This window comes from Engystomops pustulosus, chromosome 1 (genome assembly GCF_040894005.1).
Source record: "Engystomops pustulosus chromosome 1, aEngPut4.maternal, whole genome shotgun sequence".
Lineage (NCBI taxonomy): Eukaryota > Metazoa > Chordata > Amphibia > Anura > Leptodactylidae > Engystomops > Engystomops pustulosus.
In genome coordinates this window covers 105,014,039-105,034,157 of record NC_092411.1, presented here as the reverse complement: position 1 = coordinate 105,034,157, position 20,119 = coordinate 105,014,039, and the positions used below count along the sequence as shown (strand labels likewise).

The following is a 20,119-nucleotide window of genomic DNA, read 5'->3' as shown; positions in this document are numbered from 1 at the left end:
GGCACTCATACCAGTTTTATGGAGTACAAGCACTGATTTAATTGCAATTTCTTGCGCAATGCAGGAAATTGTGATTATTACTGCAACTACTTCACCTTCACGCCATGGGTGGATTGAAGAGGTGCAGCCGCCGTAGTTGTTTCCGCCATCCAGAACAGCTAGTGGATACATCATGAGGTCTAACCCCCATACTGTGGATAGGAAATTTATTTTACAAGTGTGTTGTGATTTCAGGTTTTCTATTCTGTCAAAATATTAGAAAACCAGAAAAAATGGATCAGTTATAACAGCTATTGATTTCACATGTGTGTTCACATGTGGAGTTTTTGGATGCGTTTTTACTTGTTACCTTGCGTTTTTCTGCTTTGAAAGCATGTTACTTCATTGCTGGAAGAGTATGCAGCTGTGTTAAAGGAAATCAACCACTGGAAAAACATTTAAAAAACTATAAATACTCTCCTCCGCTTCTCTTCATCTAGATCCTGGCACTGTCTGTCGCTAGTCTTGACACATCATAATCACCTAGAAAAGAAAGTTATACTTAGCAGCACGGTGCGCAGGGACAAGATGTCCTCCACTCAAGGCTGCTAATTATGCATGCTCTGGCACCTCCCTCTGCAGTACCAAAAATGCTAATTAGATACTCTAGTTGGTTCTTCAATTGACCAGGCAGTCTGGCTCTACCCATCTTACAGTACAGTTACAGTATTACTCGGCATTGGTCGAGACTAGAAAGAAAATCCCCACTATGCCAGAACCACTTGAGTATCATCTATTAAATGACTTATATACCATGTTTCGCTGAAAATAAGGGTCTTATATTAATTTTTGCTCCTATAGAGCCACTGGGTCTTATTTTAGAGGATGTCATATTTTTCCATGAGCAATGTTACGGGTGCTTCCACGATCCCTGTCTCGGATCGCGGGCGCACCCGTGCCCCTCAGCGTCCCTCCAGAGCTCCGCTCATCTTACCTCCCCTGGCTCCAGCGATGTCCTCTCCTGCTCCCGCGGCTTGGCGCGCGCGTTCCCGTCTCCTAGGGTGCATGCACGCCAGCTCGATCAGATTTAAAGGGGAAGCACGCCAGTAATTGGCACTGGCCGTCTATAAGTTTCTGCCTCTTCCTGTGACCCTTGCCGGATCTTCAAGTCTTCCCCATGAAGTGAATGCTTTCCTGTGTTTCCTGTGATTCCTGCGTTCCTGTGATTCCTGTGCTCCTGTGATTCCTGCATTCCTGTGATTCCATCGTTCCTTTGATTTCTGTTTGCCAGTCCGTTCCTGTTATCCTGCGTTCCTGTGTTCCAGTCCGTTCCTGTGTGCCAGTCCGTTCTTGTGATCCTGCTTTCCTGTGTTCCAGTCTGTTCCTGTGTGCCAGCTCCTGCGATTCCTGACGTGAGTCCTAGTGTGTCTTCCACTGCTATTCTCCTGCCGCCACTCCGGGTACAGACTGTCTCCTGTGTTACTTCCTTGGCAGCCATTGCGGGCTAGTCGCACCTGTGGAACGACCTGGTGGTATCCCGCTGCAGCAAGTCCATCCTGCTTTGCGGCGGGCTCTGGTGAAAAGTCTAAGTGCCACTTAGACTCTGGTCCCAGGTCGGCTAGTACCATCTCCCGCGGTGGTCCAGAGGGTTCACAGACTCCCAGCCCTGACAAGCAAGAATTCACATTCATTGTTAAACAAAAAATCTACTTCTCTTCCATCTCCTATAACTCTACAAACTCTGAATGCTGCTAGGTCTTATTTTTAGGGGAGGCCTTATATTTCTAAGCTTGAACAAAATTGGACTAGGTCTTATTTTCGGAGGGTGTCCTATTTTGGGGGGAAAAGGGTAGCTTGATTTGATGGAGGTAGTAAAAGGCTCCCTTTTACCCCTTACCACACTAATACATCTAAAGAGTCCTACTCATACACACTGGGTGATTGCGGCATAATGCAGCAAATATCGACAACCCGCCATTGTTGCTAGCAGTGATCTGGGGTCTGTGGCGAGTACATCTTCTGTTTGGTATGGTATCTTTTCAATCCAATTTAGGCTCTCCATTTGGCAGTGCGAGTATGGTCTTCTTGCCTTCATCTCCCCTTTAAGCCTTATAATTACTCCTATTAGGGATTGTTTTACCTACCCCCTTTGGGTCTCTCAGGGATCATATATCTCCTCCTGGCCATCACTAATTTTGTACCGCCACTTTTATTCATTTTTGTGGTCTATCTATTATTGCCTGTAATTGTATTTATTATTCTTTGTAACTAATAAAATCTCAACTTTTTTGTTATACTAATCCTTTGCATGTTTTTTGGTTCAAATTTTTGGTGTTTATATATTGTGCCAGTGGTATGTGGTCCCCCACTGGCCTTCTCGCTTTTTGTGTATAGCAGTGATCACTGGTGTTAACTATTTAAATGCCGCCGGAAAATATGTGAGATATTAAGTATATGTGAGACTTCCATGCTTGTCACTTAACCAAATCTATAACACACACAGATAAGTAGGAAATCAATATGAAACTTTAATAAAAACCTAAAAGCTTTCCCCCTTTCCTTATAACTAATAAATAAATACTAACAAATAAAATCATAAACATGTTAGGTAACATCACATCCCATAAAGATGGATCTATTAAAATATAAAAACAGTTATTCACAGGTGAGCCTTGTAACGGAAAATAGCGCTCAATTGTCTGCATTGCCACATTTTACCATTTTACCACACATAAAATGTTTATAAATAGTCATCAAAAGGTTGTATATTTCACAAATGGGTAGCAATGAAAACATCCCACAAAAAATGGTGTCTTACACAGCTATGTGCATTGAAGCATGAAGTTATTGGCTTCAGAATATTGCAAAATTAAGATTTTTTTTGTTGTACAAAATATTGAATTGTTTAAATCTACCAAAACATAATAAAACCTATTTAAATTTGGTATCTTCATGATAGTACTGACCCACAGAATAAAGTGGAGGTGTAAATTGGAATGACAGAATTAAAGAATGAAAGAATTGAAAAGAATTAAAGAATAAAAGAATTAAAAACAGGGCCCAAAGCAAATGTGCAAATGTGTCTTTTTGTTAATTTCACATTACATTTGTAATTATTTTCAGTTTTCTGGTATCATGGAATATTAAATACCATCCTGCCTTGTATCAACGATTCAGGCTGGTGGTGTCATGGTGTGGGGAATATTTTCTTGGCACTCTTTGGGCCCCTTGGTACCAATTGAGCATCGTTGCAACGCCACAGCCTACCTGAGTATTGTTGCTGACCATGTCCATCCCTTTATGACCACAATGTACCCAACATCTGATGGCTACTTTCAGCAGGATAATGCACCATGTCATAAAGCTGGAATCATCTCAGACTGGTTTCTTGTACATGACAATGAGTTCACTGTACTCAAATGGCCTCCACAGTCACCAGATCTCAATCCAATAGAGCATCTTTGGGATGTGGTGGAATGGGAGATTCGCATCATGGATGTGCAGCCGACAAATCTGCGGCAACTGTGTGATGCCATCATGTCAATATGGACCAAAATCTCTGAGGAATGCTTCCAGCACCTTGTTGAATCTATGCCACAAAGAATTGAGGCATTTCTGAGGGCAAAAGGGGGTCCAACCCGTTACTAGCATGGTGTACCTAATAAAGTGGCCGGTGAGTGTATCTTTGTACATGAAAAAAAATATTATGGAATATTGAAAGTGGGGAGTGGAAAATAAAAAAAAATAAATAAAAAGCGCTGTTTTCTTAAGGGGTTAAAAAGGAACTGTAATAAGGCATTTAACATAATGAACATTTAACAAAACATTAATGCAGACAAAAAAATAAGCCTGGACAATTATTTAATTTTTTGCTCACTCCACACGCAGATACTGGATACTGATGGCTGTTTCCAGTTGTCACTGGAACTTTAAAGTACTATGCATTTTTCAGTAGTTCATCATTGTGAGTTGCTCTCTGCAGAATATTCATTTGTAAACCGCAGAGATCAACATGCTGCGTCACTGAAATACTCCTAACATTAGTTTTATACAGTAGACAGTGCAATTATGAGAAACAGAATAGGAATATAAATAGAATATGCATACATTAATGAGTATTGTGTCAAAACATATAACATACAATATTAGATCATAAAAAAGAAATTTGGAAGTTTATGATGGTTAAAAAAACATCCTCATCTGAAAAACTGGTATGTTTGCTCAGAATTCTTATTGGAGCATGGCTAACCAAAATTTTTCAATGACTTCAAATAACTTTACCTTTGTCATGGGGCTGTATTCAACATAAACGGTGCTGGGTGGCTCACAGAAGGGGGAATAGAGCCTGATGCTTATTATGTAATAATTAATATTAACATTTATTTCTGACATCACCAGAGCCATTCCGATCTCTGGATTCCTGGAACATAGAGATTAGGGCTCACAACGGGTGGGGGGGGGAGCGCACAGGGAGCATGGAGGCGAGTGAGAAATGCTCCAGGGGAAGTGTAAGAGCTGAGGCACTAAGCATTGAAGTAAACTAAATAAATACAAGTATGGGATGAAATCAGATAATAAATATAGAAAAGTTGATGTTACCCAGCAGCATTCATGGTGAATACAGGCCTATCCTGGTAGATTCTATTACGTTTAGATGTTTTTGATGTTTTAATAATTTTATACTTTGATTGGGTTGCTTATAATTTTTCTATACTATTTTTTCACCCTGCCTCCAGAAAGCTGTAATACACTTTGTTGAATCACAACCATTGGAGAGGCTCCTGGTTGTCATAGCCACCAATCAACACCCCAAATAATTGGGTGGTAATCATATCCAATATGGCATCAAACGTCCACCACCAATATTTCAGTTGCATATTTGACCACAGTACCTGAAAGGTGCCAAACACTAATCAGGGATATTAACAGCGGGTAAAAGCTGTATAAAATAGCCATAAACCACACTGTGAGTATAATACAGCAGACCTCCATCCAATATATATAATAAAGAAGACAATCGACCTGTATGTATAATAAAAAAGACAACTACCCTGTATGTATAATACTGGGGCATTCCCCAGTATGTGCAATACAGCAGACAACCACCCTGTATGATGAGGACTCAGAAAATGAGTTCTCTCCTTACAACCCTAACAACGCTTGGCCTACTTGTACAGCGTTTACCTTTCACATGTTAAATCACATTTCCAATCAAGTCACTGCCTCTCCTAAAGATAATGATTCTGATACCATAAATAGGTTATTGCTGCAACACCCACAATTACAGGTGCAAGTTCACCTAAGGTGAATCATATAAAGCTTCATTTTAATTGATGAAACCCTACCTACCAGCTTCACATCAGAGACAACTTCTTAGCATTTAACATTTCGAATTCATCAGGAGGGAGAAAAATAAAGTGTGTATAGAGCCGTCTCAGTGTGTGAAAGTGATGATTTGTAATATTAATCAGATTTCCCTTATTCCTAACAGCAGCTAAGTAACGGAGTATTTCTACCCTGAGTACAAGTAGGACAGATGGGATTGAATAAATTACCAAGAGCCTCCTGACCCTATAAAGGGATGTCTAGCACGTCCCACCATGTGTTTATTAAAAAGAAAAGAAATTACTAACAGAAAGAGAATTCTCCTTACATCCAAACACTTATAAATGATCCCAGCACCAAAAATGCTAATGAAAATATGATCAAGTGAGGTGTAATGATATATGGAAAGGTCTCACTGGCTGAGACGGTGGGTTTCAGTTGTATTAACAAACCGTGGTACCTAACAGCACTGATTATGGATACTGCTACCTTTAAATGCCAATCAAAACAACACCCCCATCCTGTGAGGTCTTTGAAGGGCAATGACAGCCTGGAACCTGTTAGAGGTTCCTATAGCTGTCATTAAGAAATATGTAGTTGTACTGCTGTAACACAAATAATAGTTTCAGATGCCTCCTCTGGATTTGGATTATGGGCGCTGTTGGATATATATAACTGTAGGAGTAATCCAAACACATCAATTTACCTGAATGCAGCTTTATAGCGACAGATTCACACTTGAAATTTTGATGTTTTGACTGTCCTATGGTCTTTATCAAAAACAGTGGCCACTGGAATGGAGAAGAAGGTAGATGTATTGCACACCATTCCAACGACAACAATATTTGATAAAGCCCTATGTAAATTTCATGTTTGAAACTTCCGCAATGTTCCCCCTTCAAGTAAATTGTTGTGCTTGGATTACTCCTAACAGAATTATTGCAGTATGGAACACATATAAAAAATACGGCAAAAAAAATCATAAACATATTAGTTATCCTTGTGTCCCAAAATGTCCTATCAAAATATAAAAATAATTTATACACGACCCAATAAGTGTCCAAAAGCATCCAAATGTTCGAATTTTCTACTTTTCGACCTTTTTCCAAACAACTAAAAAAATGAAATAATTAAAAGCTTTTACGGTTGTCATAATGGTATCAATGAAGACATCCTGCAAACAATGACAACTGACAAAATCTTGCATTTCATATTATGTTGACATAATATGGTTTTTTGTATATTTTTGAAGGTATAGGACAACACCAAATTATATAAATGTGGCATCTCTGCAATCATACGGACCCAAAAAAAGTGAAAGCCATAAGAAAAGAAACCATCAGAATATGGCTCAATTCCATTTTGTGGCCATTTTGGCATGGCACAGAATATTAAACGGTGCCACTAGAAAGTACAATTTTGTCTCATGGATAAGGAACCCTCATATAGCTTTGTAAATGGAAAAATCTAAAAGGTTCTTCAAAAGGTTAAGCAAATCTAATAGTTTCATTAGATTTGCCTAGCCCCTTGAAGTCCACGTTTTACTGTTTTTTCCGTTTCCATTTTAGATAACCAAACATGTTTTTTTCTGTTTCCATTTTAGATAACCAAACATTAATAAAAGTAGAATGCATATGAAAAGGGGTAGGTTGCACCAACTTTAGGCACTAAAATAATTTCCAATTCTGAATAAAGTTTAAAAATGGATGTATTACTCTACAACTACATTAAAATAGAAAATGCACACTGAACGTTTATTGATAGTGCTCACTTTTACTTTTTCTCTCTTTGACTTCCTTATTGATTTACAAAGAGTATGCCAAGATTTGGAGTGAAATGCAATACTATTAAACACTGCGGCAACTGTAGGAAGAGCACGATCAGCAGCCACCTTAAGTACAGTTGAAATAAAAAAAAACACAACGAAGGCTTTTCAAGAGGGCACATCAATTAAGTTTTACGAAGTCCAATAAAGTTCAAAGAAAGCTTATTGACACTCTATAATATTTCATTTAGGCCATACATATGTACTCTGCAAACCTAGGAGCCAGTGGTTTCTCGCACCTTTGGATTCTGCTTGTAATAGGAAGCTTTCTCAACTTACTGTTTCTCCCCTGCACTGATCATAGACATTATCGCAGGTTAGAGAAAACTGTGCAGTTGTTCCTGTATTGCTGCACAGTTTTCTTATGCTTGTGTATAGTGACTTAAAGGGGTTTTCCCATGAACAAATGCATGCATGGGATAGGGCCTAACTTGCTGATCAGTGGGGATCTCAGTGCTGAAACCCCGATCACTAAAACAAAGGGGTCCCACGTAGCTCTGCAGACCCTCGTCGTTCCATAAGACTAATGGAGCAGACGGCCATGCATGACCGTCCTGCTCCATTAATTTCTATGAAGCTGACGGAGATTGCCGAGCGCCTGGAGCTTATGGAGCCTGCAGGAAAGCTCAAGTAACAGAAGCTCCTGTAAAGACAGAGAGACATATGAGTGTCTCATTTGGCCTTTTTCAACTTACAGGCAGTCCCCGGATTACATACAAGATAGGGTCTGCAGGTTTTTTCTTAAGTTGAGTTTGTATGTAAGTCGGAACTGTATATTTTATCATTGTAATCCCAACCAGAACTTTTTTGGTCTCTGTGACAATTGGATTTTAAAAATGTTGGGTTGTCATAAGAATCAGTATTAACACTAAAGCTTCATTACAGACACATTTGATAACTGTTACAGCTGATCATTGTAGCCTAGGACTAAAGTACAATAAATTACCAATATCCAGAGGTCCGTTTGTAACTAGGGGTCGTATGTAAGTTGAGTGTTCTTAAGTAGGGGACCGCCTGTATTTGTATAGCTTTTTTCCTGCATAATAGGCTATGCTAAACAAAAAAAGTTTAACCGGCAGTATAGATTCTGTTGCAGGCTAAAGACAACTTAGGGGAGGATATACAGCATTTGCCCTACCTCAACTGCATTATGCTTTGCATGATATGTATCTATCTAATGTCTGTGGCATGTATCCCATGTGTGTGGCATGCAGTGTCTGATGTTTGTGCCTATAACTGTGCCCTCTGTCCACTATGTGTGAATGAGTTTTTGCAATGTTTATGATGTAAACAATTTGTATGTCTGCGTGGTGTGGTGGATGTCCTTACGTGTACTGCACCTGTGTGATATGTCTTATGCACGTGTCTTCTGTCTCCATCTCCCCTCCCATAAAGATTGTGAGCCCTCACGGGCAGGGTCCTCCTTTGGCTCGTCTCCTGATCACTGTGGTTTTATATTTGAATTTTCATTTGTTCTTGTCTTAATGTAATGTATGTGACCCCCTTACTTATTGTACAGCACCATGGAATTAATGTTGCTCTATAAATAATATTAATAATATATACTGAATGCAACTGATATGTGTATAACATATGCCACAAGGGCCCATATACAATTATACACTGGAAGTCAATGCAACTTTCCATTCCATGTTACAAATATTTCCTGGCATATACATGAAATGGCAACTGAACATGTCTTAACCTATAGCTCTACCGTCATTTTACCTTGTCTACGGAGTGATTTATGACCTGAACATCAATACATTTTCTCTTCTGACTCAGGTTGAATAGTGACAGACATATTCTGCCCATAAAACAATACAATTAACCATTGATTGGGATACAATATCTTCTTGGTTTCATCTACTTGATAAATAACTTTGACATTGCTATGCTCCATAAAAATCCCTTATAACAGGGCAACAAGTGCAAAATATCAGAACTTCAGCATGAATAACAAGTCTGTGGCATTTCCTAGTGATTCATGTTATCACTCCCTTAAACCTGCTGCTTGCCTGATACATTTATATGTATATTGTTTTGTTCATAAAGTCACATTTCTCTCTAATGTCAGAGCTCAGTCTGAATTAAATAGAACTGCAGAAGGCAATAGACATTCACTCTGCTTTTTCTTGAGAACTTTGAAATTATTAACACTTTATTAAAATATCCATTAAATAAGTAGACTTTATCCACAGAAACACGTCTGATTCAATGGTTTCTTCATTTTCCACAGACGTCATTGTAGTCCATTCACTGTTTAGGTTGGCAAGTTAACCCAAGTGCAGAATGGAGATGCAGTAGGATACATGTGCTTATGCCCTCAATGCCTATATTGAAAAACTCATGTATATGCAATCATAAAATATGGGTCACGTAATTTGTTTTATTTTAATAATCAGTCTTTCCATGTAAGTTGTGTTTTTCTGTTTCAGTTTTATATTTCGATATGTACTCTGTTAATTTCCCATTACTACCTGCATCATCTATCAATTTAATCTATGCTGAACTTTTCCACAAATGCTTTCTTTGCAGGGCTAGAAAGCTGAGCATGATATAATGTAATATATCATTACATAAGTCTTTAAGCTGGTAAATATGACATTTTTGGTGTTTCTGCGGCTTGCCTCTGCTGAATGTATTGCAAATAAGAGAATTATGGTCCACTATACTGTCTGTAACTTCTTCACATAAAACTTTAACTATTAAGTTATACATATTATTATAACTATATAAATATGTATATTACTTGTATATTTATAGCAACATTTGTTTGTATTACATGATTGGCTATTATACATAAGGGTATCATCTATTGAGCGTTACTGTACAGGAATTGTATATCAGCCTTGTCTTTACTTTGCAATTTCTTCAGTTCAGACATATCTACTTCAAAGGACATCTACCACCAGGATGAAAGACTGTATGCAAATAATCCTGAAGGGCTCCAGGCTCTATTAAAACCTCTGTATCCTGGAGTCCCTCAGGCTCATTTGCATACAGTCCTTCATCCTGGTAGTAGATGCCTTTTAAGGCCAACTTTATAACAATTTTAACTTTATGATCCCAATATATATGAAATAAGGGACTTGGCACCTACATTTTGTATGCATATAGAAAAGAGTCATAGCTGCATTCTGCAGTCTTGACATGCCTACATGATTTACAATAAGTACATTGTCTAAAGTATTGGAAGTGAATGGAAAATAAGAATTTGTAGGCTGCTGTATACATTTATCAGGTGGCCTAACTTCCCTGGAATTAGAAACAGTGGGGACATTTACGTACCCCGATCCGGACTCTCTGACGATGATGCACTCTGCCGCGATACTCGTAGATCCTGTGTGCAATATCCTGCATGTGTCACTTCCCGCTCAGGTCCGGCGAGGTTCACATTCTTCTTCCCAGTGCATGTAAGTCCTTGGTGTGCGACGCAAATTTAAATGTTAAATCCCGCGCTTAGTCCAAATCCGTTGGATCATCCAATGGCCCGCCTTCCAATTTGTGTCACGTAAAAAAGTCTGTCGTGATTGCAACACAATCCGATTGTGTGCGACACAACCGCAACAACCACAACAATTGGGGCGCGATCCCCAAAAAGTTGGGAAACCCGAACAAAATGCGGCCACGGTACCCTTAGAAAATAAGTGAAAGGTGCATTTCCCTGGTGCCAAACTAGTTCTATTTGAATGAAGAAAATTGTAGAGTAATTAAACCAGTCCTTTCCTGTAATGGTCGCATTACAGTGACATCATGCTGTAGGATGTGATTAACCAACTATACATATAAATATATTGGTTAATCATTTAAGTCATAGTAATTTATGGTGAATAAAGCATGGTCATTTCTTCACTTTAAATCCTGGATTGCTGCCTTTTTTGTACTCTTTCAATTCATGGACTGCTGTGTCTAGGTCCTGGGTTGGCACCTGTGTGATGCTATTATTGCTGTCATTTCTTTTTGCTATATATATAGATAGATAGATAGATAGATAGATAGATAGATAGATAGATAGATAGATAGATAGATAGATAGATAGGGTTTCCAGAAAACTATACAAAATGACACAGCTGTTTTAAAAACAAAGAATCTGTACTCACCTCGGGGATCCCAGCTGCTGCTTAGTGATGATGTCCCGATACAGGGGCTTGTCATCACTGCAGCCAATCACTGACTGTTGCAGGTCATAGGAACAATGCAGTGGTGGATATGTGAGGTCAGAATGAAAAAAAATCTATTTAAATTGGCTCCAACCAGCTAGGTAACAATAGAAAATTTCAATGAATAACCCTTTTAACCAGTCCGAGTTTATGGATTATAGGTTGACAACATGTATAGCAGTTTAACACCAGGGTACAATATAGAAAATTAAATGGTGTTGGGTCACGTGAGAGAACAACTTGGAGACATATACTAAAACATTTGTTCGGCACTAAACAATTCCTTATGTCAATACTTCAAAGCAAAATTGCTAAGCCTGAACAAATTATACATTCTGGCCTAAATTTTAGGCTGTGTGTCATGACACATAACATGTATTTACTCTTTCCATAATCACATTATTTCTGTGCTACAATATTAGATATCTTTATAGTTAGTTTTTCTTACTAAAAATGTATCATAATTTCATTTCCAACATGCTATTACCCTTGAGTTACATAATCTAATGCCTGCGGAAGCTGCCTGATTGACTGTGCATTACAGTATATACGTACCAGATGATCTGATTATCTAACTTTAGATGGCAGCCAAAGCACCATCATGTGGGGGAGGGTTAAAATCTGTGTGGGGTATACTGACTGCAAATCAGCTACAAAAAAGGGTAAAAAAAATAGATGAACATTTATTTGTTTGTTAGCAGTGTTTTTCCAGAAATAATGCTAAAAAATGACATACTGAACATGCCATGTAACAAACTCAATTCTGCAATGCTTCTTGGCACACCATGAAGAATAAAGATGTCATTAATGATTTTACCAGTTGTTTTAAAATGTGATGTTCTGTAAAGATAATTTTGGGGATTTTTTTTATTATGTAAAAAGGGAGTAATTAACTAAAAGAAAGATTTTCATATCTTTACATTTAATAGAGATGTCACTACTATAAAACTATATATATATATATATATATATATATATATATATATATATATATATATATATTTCTGTTTGCAATAAATGAATGTGTTGTAATGTTATATAAATTGAGGCAGAAAACCCAGTTGACCCTGGCATTTAATCTGTGTTTTTTCTGTAACCATTCACTGCCTTTTGCTGAGATTGAGGAAGCTAAGCTGATTTAAAGGCTGTGCTGTTCCAGTATCTCTTTTCCAAAACATTGGGGGTAAGAAAATCAATGGTAATGTTTACCTAGAGTCCTATAATCAAAGGCCAGATTTTCTCCCCTTAACATCCCGCAGCATCTAAGCTGCTACTCTTTAAAGTTGGGAAAACAGAACAGGGATGTCTAATTGCTTCCCTTGTGCAAAGTATTGATTCTAAATCAGGATTACAGTACATTAACTGAAAATACCCTCCACACAACTGAGATGGATTTGCCTTTTAATGCTGCTGCCCCGCTGAGCATATACATAGTATCAGCAAAGCTCCATAGCACAGATATGCCAGGAAAATCTATATTATCCCACCCTTTGTAGACATCTACAAGCATCAGGAGACCATTGTCTCTGTAGAATCGGTAAAGGCTGGACATTAAGAAGGCTTAGAACATCTGCACTATCATACATGTCATTCTAATACTATATTACCTTATGGTATGAGCAGCGGCTTGTTCAGGTGAAGTAGGTGCTGCTGACCTGGATTCTAGCATCCAGCAATGCACAATCTGGCATCAGCAGCAGTGTAGCAGAATCCTTAGACATTGTACATAGGTAAATGTTAAAATAAATACCTGATAATGAAGAAATCGATGGGGAAGATCTTCAGAGTTTTGCTGTCATAATATAAGCAGAGCTGGTGGGAAAGAAGGAGCTGTCCCTTCTGGAAGTGCTTAATCTGCTGCACTGTGATTGTTGCCTTGTGCTGCCTGGATTTGCTGCCTGCTCCTTGCTCTACTCCCTGCTTGTGTCTCCCTCCCCCCTTTTGTCTCTTTCTGCCTTGGCCTGAGCTGTTGCTTTTGCCTCAGTACCTTGGCTACAGTGCCTGGTGCTCAGGGATGGACAGGCTCCAGCCTCTGCTCCTACTCCTGCTTTTCTAATGGCGACGGCAAATTCAAAGAAGCCTTTTAAGTGCCACCTACTGAATGTGAACACTCCTTTTTCTCATCCATTACATATTTCTAGTTATCAGCCTCGGACAAATCAAACTCAACTGAGAAATGTGCTCAGTGTTTAATGCATGTAATGGAATGAATAGATAAACCTTTGTATCAATATATTATTATTGTAGAAATAACAAAAATACATAATACCTGCAACACGGATTATTACAAGGTATTGTGGTACAAATAAAGAGCCACGAGATGTAAGAAATAAGGTACTTGGTGTTTATAAACTTATTGCACTATATATATATATATATATATATATGTATATATATATATATATATATATACAGGCAGTCCCCGGGTTAATTTGTCCTTAAGTTGAATTTGTATGTAACTCGGAACTGTATATTTTATAATTGTAACCCCAGTCAAAAATGTTTCTGGTCTCTATGACAATTGGATTTTAAAAATGTTGGGTTGTCATAAGAATCAGAATTAACAATAATCTTATATATACATATGCAATTATTTGCTTATTATTATAGCATGCATCAAGTGCATTTACCATATATTTTTAGGAAATAGATTAGTTTGTTATACTTATTCTGTCAGTAAAGCACTTACCTTTCATTTTGTAATAGGCTACTTCTATGGTGTTAACATGACTGTTTCACTTTACAATAGTGGAAGTAACTAACTAACTAACCAGTGAAATAACGAGTTAAAAAAAAATTACTCCTTGGACTCAAAGCTGATGGATAGGTAAGGCACTGTATATTCCACTTAATGATTAATATAACAGCATGATGCCATGGATAGGTACGTAACAATCTTGGTTGCAGGGGGTGCAAACTGACCCGTTGATGGAGGGGCCAGCAGACTGCAAATCAATTGTATGCTTCTAAGACACACATATAATTTACAATAAGACCACCGCAGGCAGTGCGATGTCCGTGTTCTCTGTCTGCGCCTGTGCATCAGGTGGCGCCATCAACGCATCTGTCTTTTTCCTGAGCCTTAACCCACAATCCCCTTCTCAGCCAATCAATCCCATCCTCTGCAATTTGTGTGACAGTGGCATAGTGCAGCGTAGTACTGAGAAATGTTGTCCATTCCACTCCTGGGCAATACGTGCTAGTGACGGCAGGTTATATCTATTGCCTACAAGTAACTTCATTGTCCATTATATATATTTTATTCTCCCAGCAGGGGCTATGGTAAAATGTTAGTTCTTTCTTAAAAAATAATCTTCAGACGGATTCCGTTGTTGGTAAGGTTTCTTGAAGCTTTGCTTCTCCAAAAGCTCATCTATTCCACTTAAACAATATACCAATGTGAGTAGGGCAGTAAATTTATGGAGGAGGAGAAAGGTAACCAAAATAGTTCAGTGTCCTCCAAGTACTACAAAGATGGACCCAGAGGAAAAGACTAACTACATCCCATGAAGCATGCAAGTACCTGGTATAAATATAAAACATACCTATGTCAAACAGTCCAATTATTGTTACCATCAATTCCACACTGACAGCTATATCAAATATTATATGAGAAAAAAAAACAACTCCATAGATATCCCAAATATTACGAGTCACTCACCCCTCTAACACAACCATCATGCTAAGTTATATAAATGAGTGCTATTTATAGTTCCAATACTGCATTGGATATACTTAATTTACAGCAATTATAGGATTGATAAGATTGAAGACTGTAGTTTTTTTGGATTCCCTTAATTGAATTGTTACATAATATAAGTGAACAATAATCTCTATTTGAGTGATACATAATCTAAACGATTCTTACAAAGTCCTGAATTTAATCTAAAATGTGAAGTGTTGGAAATTTCTCTATTACCCATTTTATTTAGCTGAGGTTACCGGCAGCATATTTGGGACATCTAGAGCATTGTTTTTATTTCTCACATATTGCATATTTTTTATATGTGGACATCAGAGTCTCTTACCATACACTAAAGTTTTCCCTCATGATTGGTCAGATGTCGATATGCAGATAAGAAGTCTCATATTTGCCTTAAAGGGGAATTCCAGGAATATGAACATCTGCTACAAAAACCCATAATGCTATAAATAAATGAATACAACAAAACTCAATGTGATTAATCACAAAATGGAGCTTAAACAGTTTGCTTTGATGAGTCACAAAATGTTATGGGATTTCTAAAGTAGGCAGAGCTATCTCCAAGATGGCCGCCATCTTCAACTACAACTCCAAAGATCCTTAATTTCTCTGTAGCAGCTCAGTCATACTCTGCTCCCAGTGATGATATAGTAGATTGTCTTGCTCTGTTACCATAGTAATGATGTGTGTAACTGCCATCACTGTACATCACCTCACTGGATGCACTGCAACCAACCAACTACAGCCAAACTTAGTGGTAATCACATGACCTGTCCAGGCAGGTGGGGAACATGTGATCTATTCATGTGACCAGCGGCCATCTTCTGTCTTGTGTCTCCTCCACAGGGACAAAGTCACATGACTGATTAAAGGGCCAGTAAAATTTTAATTCTCCATTATAGTGTATGTCCACAGCATTTTACTGCTAAGGGGAGAAACATTTTAAACAACAACTAATTACATTTTGGCTTATATTTTAATGACCCATTTGTATATGAATTATGCTAATTCCTGGAAAACCCCTTTAATGTATATTATATATTGATAAGCAGGCTGCTAATATTTAGGGTCTAAAACAACAGGTTTTTCTATTTTCCAGCACATTAGTAACTGGACAGAACACTTTCTACCTATATAATTATCTAGATCCTACCCAAATTCTATCCTTGTCTATGTTAAAACATAACAAAAAGGTTGTGACTGTGAAAGCTGTGCTTCTTCACGAGGTTTGTCCTTCTACTTTGTTCTGCATGAAACAACTAAACAAAAATGTATTTTCTTTCAGTTGTTGTTACAAGAAAAACAGAAATTGCAGAGGAGGTCTTTGGACAACTATCTGGAAAATTAATTAGGATAATTGGATCTGGAGCTGGATCGGTGGTAAAATCTATAGAAGGTTTCTGCGTGGTAATTTGTTTGTTCTTAGATTTTTACTCATTTGCAGTTGATTTCAGACTTTCATAACAAGATTAAGTCAACGCACTGCATTCTGGATCATACAATATACTTTGTGATGGCAAGAATACTAAATTATTTATATGTATACTGTGAGGAAAAAAGTATTTAGTAAATCATATCGTCTGATTTATTTGAAAATTATGATGGTTTGTTACATATTCTTTTTTTCAACTGCCAGAGGTCAAACATTTTCTGTAAGTCTTCACAAGGTTGGCACACACTGTTGCTGGTATGTCGGCCCATTTCTCCATGCAGATCTCTTCTAGAGCAGTGATGTTTTGGGGCTGTTGCTGGGCTGTTGCTGTTGCGGACTTTCATCTCCCTCCAAAGGTTTTCTATGGGGTTGAGATCTGGAGACTGGCTAGGACTCTCAATGACCTCAGCATTCACTCTCCTCTAAATAGGATGAGTTGTGTTTTGATCAAACAGTTCTACTTTGGTTTCATCTGACCATATGACGTTCTTCCAATACTCTTCTGGAACATCAAAATTCTCTCTAGCAAACTTCAGACGGGCCCGGATATGAACTGGCTTAAGCAGGGAGAAATGTCCTGGCAGTGCAGGATCTGAGTCCCTGGCAGTGTATTATGTTACTGACAGTAGCTTTTTATACGTTGATCCCAGTTTTCTGCAGGTCATTCACTAGGTTTCCCGTGTGGTTCTGTCTGATCAGAATGAAGACATCCTGTCAGCAGGGACCTGCCACCTTCCCTGAGCAGCCTGATCTCTCTGGCTACTCGGATTTGACATCCACTTTTCTGAACGCTGAGTAGCAGCGTGCTGAACAGACACAAGACAGAGTCCAATGTCTATTCTGCTTGGCTCCGGTTTTTCAATGTCTGCCTCTATCATCCTCTGTGTCTGCTGCTGAGAAACCCATGCAGGTGGATAGAGCTTGGCTGACCTCCCAAGAGAGGACAAGGTGATGACTGAAGAACCTCTGCCTCTATTGTGCCTGCTCGGAAAACTTTCTTCAGACTCTTCCAGTCTCTCCTCAGCGTCCAGGTAATGCATGCACCTAGGGTTCATGGGAGGAGCGTCCCTAGGTGAGAATAAAGCTTCTCCACGCCTTAACCTACCTGTCTTACTCAGCTCTGGGACAGGTAGACAATTTCAAGTTTCGGCCTTCCTTGATTCCAGCTCAGCAGGGAACTTTGTGGATGCTGCCCTGGTCTCCCAGGCTGTCCGCCTTGACAAACCGCTGGTCATTTCATCTGTAAGTTGACAGATCCTCTGTGATCAAGTCCATTACCCCACCAAGCTTCTGTCCCTGCAAGTGGGGGCTATGCACAATGAGAGACTATCATTTTATGTGGTTCCCCGAGCCACGTCTTCTGTGCTTTTGGGTCTGCTGTGGTTGCAGCAACATGCCGCCCTCCAGTAGCCACACTGCCCTCTGCCCTACATAGCCACATGCCACCCCTACCCCCTTTAACTACACTGCCCACCCTCCCCCTGTAGAGACAATGACCCCCTCCCCCTGTAGACACACTGTAACCCCCCTCCACCTGTAGACACATTGCCCCCTCCAGCCACATTCCCCCTCCCCATGTAGACAACACTGTATCCCCCCTCCAGCTACACTGTATCCCCCTTCCTCCTGTAGACACACAGTATGCCTCCCTCCCCTCCATTGCTCCCCCTCTGGGAAAGAAAAAAAAATCACCTTTCCTCGTTCCTCCGGAGTAGCGCAGGAATAGCTGCCCAGCTGCCTTCTTCCTTCGGCATGTGCCTGCTCTACACGCCAGCTCTGAAGCTGGCACATGTGATTCAATGACATCAGCGGCGCTTCAGGGGAACAAGGAAAGGTGAGTTTTGGATTCTGGCTCCATGCTGCGCTCCCGCCGAGTGGGCCCCCTCCAGCACCCTGGGGCCCCGGAACTTACCCGGGTTAGCCAGGTGCTGGCGCCAGGCCTGCATTCGCAAATCTTCATCTCCTGCCGGTGCTGGATTCTTTTGTTGTGGCCAAGAAAGACATTTCTCTCCATCCTTGCATTGACTATCGTTGTCTGAATAAAGTTACGGTGAAGAACCGCTACCCACTACCCTTGATCACGAAACTCTTTGACCGCCTCCGTAGGGCCAAGGTCTTCAACAAATTGGACCTTTGGAGAGCTTATGATCTTATTCGCTGCCTTTAACACTCAGGATGGTCACTTTGGTACCTGGTTATACCTTTTGGACTGTGCAATGCACCAGCAGTGTTCCAGGAATTTTCAGAGACTAACTGTATACCTGTGCTGTGGTTTATCTTGACGATATCCTGGTGTTCTTCACAGACATTGGGGGTCATTTACTAATGGCCCGATTCGCGGTTTCCCAATGTGTTACCCGAATATTTCCGATTTGCGCCTATTTTCCCTGAATTACCCCGGGATTTTGGCGCACGCGATCGGATTGTGGCACATCGGCGCTGGCATGCACGTGATGGAAATCGGGGGGCGTGGCCGAACGAAAACCCGACGGATTCGGAAAAACCGCTGCATTTTAAAAAAAAGTGTTGCGGAACTTGCACTTACCTTCACTAGGAATAGGCCGTTGAACTTGAGTGCATTTCGGCAGGCCTCGGAGAACTTTAGCGTAGCAGCGCCACCTGGTGGATGTCTGAGGAACTACCTTAGTGAATCCCGGCCGGACCCGAATCCACCGCAGAGAACGCGCCGTTGGATCGCGAATGGACCGGGTAAGTAAATCTGCCTCATTGAGTCCTATCAGGTCCATGTACGACAAGTACTTAGGTGTCAATCACCTATATGGCAAGCTCGAAAAGTGACAATTTCACCAGAACAGTGTTCCGTTCCTAGGATACATTGGGGCAGATTTATCAAGCTGTCTGAAAGTCAGGCTGCCTGGCCCACTCTGTTGCATTGGACAGAATTCTCCTACAATTCCTTGAAATTTACGTCATCTTCCGCGGTGGTACAGTGGGTCCACTACCCCTGAATCCTGACAATTACTATAGTTACAGATAACAAGTTCACATGTGACATTTCCTACAGTTACTTTCATAACTATAGGAAAAGTGGAGGACAAAGGAGCCTCTTAACCCCTTAACGCCAAAGCCACTTTTCACCTTCCTGACACGGCCCATTTTTTCAAATCTGCCTTGTGTCAAGTATAAGTAGTTATAACTTTGGAACGCTTTAACATATCCAAGTGATTTTGAAATAGTTTTCTCTTGACACATTGAACTTCATGTTAGTTAAAAAAATTTGGTGGTATGTTTTGCATTTATGAGAAAATCAGATATTTGGTGAAAATTTGGAAAAATTCTCAATTTTAGAAATTCTAAATGTTCTACTTTTTCCACACATGAGTCATAACAGCAAAAAACGTAATAACTAACATTCACCGAATGTCTACTGTATGCCTCCATGGTTTTTTACACATACTTTCATTTTTATAGGATGTTATGGGGCTTAGAACATCAGGTGCAATTTTTCACATTTTCATAAAAAACGCAAAATCCTGCTATTGAGGGATCTGCTCAGGTTTGAAGTCACTTTGAGAGGCCTAAATAAAAGTTAAAGCCCATAATTTACCCCATTATAGAAACTACACCCCTAAACGTACGTGAAACAACTTTTATGAAGTTTGTTAACCCTTTAATTGGTTTACAGGGGTTAAAACAAAATTGGATGCAATTTCAAATTTAAATTTTTTTTT

At 39.5% G+C, this 20,119-nt stretch overlaps 2 protein-coding genes across 3 annotated transcripts in view; one reads left to right on the top strand and one right to left on the bottom strand.

The window, feature by feature from the left end:
* DIRAS2 (DIRAS family GTPase 2) overlaps window positions 1-13,369 on the bottom strand; it is a 33,008-nt gene extending 19,639 nt beyond the window's left edge. The window contains exon 1 of the mRNA XM_072150763.1: window positions 13,043-13,369. The gene's annotated coding sequence lies outside the window, so the exon portion shown is untranslated. The remainder of the gene's footprint in view (window positions 1-13,042) is intronic.
* Window positions 1-20,119, top strand: part of SYK (spleen associated tyrosine kinase) — a 174,022-nt gene that overhangs the window by 26,868 nt on the left and 127,035 nt on the right. Inside the window, exon 2 of one of the 2 annotated variants that reach the window (XM_072150771.1) lies at window positions 16,281-16,375. The gene's annotated coding sequence lies outside the window, so the exon portion shown is untranslated. Of the gene's footprint in view, window positions 1-16,280; window positions 16,403-20,119 lie in introns of both variants that reach the window. The other variant, XM_072150772.1, reaches the window with a different exon arrangement.